This window comes from Lepidothrix coronata, unplaced genomic scaffold (assembly GCF_001604755.1).
Source record: "Lepidothrix coronata isolate B3197 unplaced genomic scaffold, Lepidothrix_coronata-1.0 Scaffold156, whole genome shotgun sequence".
Taxonomy (NCBI): domain Eukaryota; kingdom Metazoa; phylum Chordata; class Aves; order Passeriformes; family Pipridae; genus Lepidothrix; species Lepidothrix coronata.
In genome coordinates this window covers 171,780-174,498 of record NW_016690336.1, presented here as the reverse complement: position 1 = coordinate 174,498, position 2,719 = coordinate 171,780, and the positions used below count along the sequence as shown (strand labels likewise).

Sequence of the window (2,719 nt, the reverse complement as noted above, 5' to 3'; positions counted from 1 at the left end):
CACAGCGGAGTTGGATCAAGGGTTGGACTTGATGATCTCGGAGGTCCCTTCCAACCCAGCTGATTCTATGATTCTATGAAAGTCACCCCCAGATAAGCCTGTTTGTCCCCAGTTAAGACAGAGGAGGTGCAGGAGACAACAAAAGCAACATCCCACCCGTCCTGGGCGAAGAAATCCCTCTCCTTGCTTTAAGACTCAGCTGTTCCTGGTCTCCAGAGAGACAAGACTCACATGGATTCAACCCCACCAGCTTGTGGAGCAACCACTGCGTCCACCAGATGCATCTGTATTTCATGGATCATAAAATAATTGGATTTCCTGAGCTGGAAAGGTCCCACGAGGATCACCAAGTCCAACTCCAACACCCCAAGAATCCCACCGTTCAATCCCATCTCAGCAGGAACTGGATTTAGATGCATTAAAAAAATCAGGTCCCTTTTCTTTCTCACCAAAGCTGAGGGGTTTTAGAAAAGATTTTCTGCTAATTTGCCTCCAAAATCCACGGGACATCCTGGGAAAGGGATCCAGGAATGCTGAACTGTGGCTGAATTTCAGTCTCCAGCACCTTCCCCGGGGGCCTGACCCTGCTCAGGGCTAAAAAAGTGGCTGAGTTATGATGGAAAGGATCAAAAAATGCCTTTTTTTAAATCACCTCTCGGTGACGTCAGGGCTGGTGATTTTGAGGCAGGAAAAGCTCTATGATTAAGTGATTGAGCTGAAGCAAAACCATTCTTTTGGGCCCATTTGAAAGCTACACTTTTCCATTTTTTCCCCTGGCAGATCATTTGAACAAAATAAGCCCATTTTGTTTACCTGGGAACTTCTTGCCATTTAAAATAAATACTTTTGTGTTTTTAACTTGAAAGCGAAACAAGGGAAATATTGTTTCAAACAGAGACATCAAATGGGGGGGGTGGTTCTGGGGGGGAAAAAAAGGTAAATTGAAGCTTTTCTCTTTCAAAATTGTCTGGTTTGGTTATTTCAACCCAAACAAAAAAAACTGAGATTGATATAAAACCCCAGCACGTTAGAGGTGACCTAAAGTGTGGTTTCCAGTGTCAAAAAAGTTCCAAGGGAAAATGTTTTTCCTGCTCCAGCAACAATTGATTCATGAGTGGAATTAGGATTTAAAGCTCGGGCCACACAGTTTAATCCATTCCCTCCCCAACTCAGTGAAATCTTTTTGGAACGGGACAGAAGTGGAGGAGAAAAAAGGGGGGCAGAGAAATCTGCAGAGGGGGTAAAAGAGGAGATATGGAAGGGTTTTGGGATCCACTTCACTTGGAGACGAGGAAGAAAACAGTGGAAGACCAGGACAACTCGATCCCGAGCACCAGAGGCCTTTCCAAAAGTGAAAGGCAGCAGAGGGAATTCATGGAGAGAAATGCAAGGCAGTAATTAATTGATAAATGGCATTAGAGAGTTTTCTAAAGGAGGAGACTCCAACGTGACTTATCTTCCCACAGGCAGGAGACAATTGTTCTCTCCTTTCACCTTGTGGATAAGGACAGGGAAGGGGGAATCTGAAAAGGGATCTGGAAGTTGGAGAGAAAAGAGAAAGGAAAAATCCTCCACCTCCAGCACAGGGGCTGTTGGAGACTGAGCTGCACAAGATGGGAAAGAGCAAAATGCAACTGTCCCCAACAAATAATTCCTCTGGCAATGGTGGGGGCAAAAATGGGAGAAAAATGGGATTAAAGTGAATCTCAGTGGGATTATACTTTGTACGGAAGAGAGAACCAGGGATTTATATTCCTACAGACAGAAGACAATTGCTCCCTTCTTTCATACCTTGCAGATATGGACAGAGAAGAGGGAATCTTTCAGTCCGGAATCTGAAGAGGGATCTGGAAGTTGGAGAGAAAAGAGAAAGGAAAATCCTCCACCTCCAGCACAGGGGCTGTTGGAGACTGAGCTGCACAACATAAGGAAGAGCAAAATATAATTATCCCCAACAAAAAGTTCTTCTTGCAATAGTGGGGGAAAAGAGGGGAGAAAAATGGGATTAAAGTCAATCCCAACCTTGTAGGGAAGAGGGATCCAGGGACTTATCTTCCCACAGGCAGGAGACAATTGCTCCCTCCTTTCACCTTGCACATAAAGACAGGAAAGGGGGAAAATCTTTCAGTTCTGAATCTGAAGAGGAATCTGGAAGTTGGAGAGAAAAGAGAAAGGAAAATCCTCCACTTCCAGCACAGGGGCTGTTGGAGACTGAGCTGCACAAGATGGGAAAGAGCAAACTACAACTATCCCCAACAAATAATTCCTTTGGCAATGGTTGGGGGGAAAAGGGGAGAAAAATGGGATTAAAGTGAATCCCAACCTTGCAGGGAAGAGGGATCTGGGTCTGGGCTGTTTCCCCTGCTCCACACTCAGTGTTAGCAACCACCTGGAATCCCTGAGGTGGGATTAGCCAAGGGATGGGAACGCTGGGATTTCCGTGTCTCAGCCAGTGGGGACCAAAGGCTCCTAAATCAGGCATCTGGTGTCCTCTGAGATATCCAAAGGTGTGCAGGACACCTGCATCCTTCTGGAGCAGCACACAGGGGATGCAAGAGGTTCACCAGGGCATCAAACTGAAAAAGAGAAGGGTTAAGTGGGATATTGGAAAGGAATTCCTGGCTGGGAGGGTGGGGAGGCCCTGGCACAGGTTGGGCAGAGAAGCTGTGGCTGCCCCATCCTTGGAAGTGTCCAAGGCCAGGTTGGATGGGGCTTGGAG

At 46.5% G+C, this 2,719-nt stretch overlaps 1 protein-coding gene across 1 annotated transcript in view; it reads right to left on the bottom strand.

The window, feature by feature from the left end:
• The window catches only part of CUNH20orf194 (chromosome unknown C20orf194 homolog), a 732,083-nt gene that overhangs the window by 572,694 nt on the left and 156,670 nt on the right, over nt 1–2,719 (bottom strand). The gene's annotated exons all lie outside the window — the stretch shown is intronic.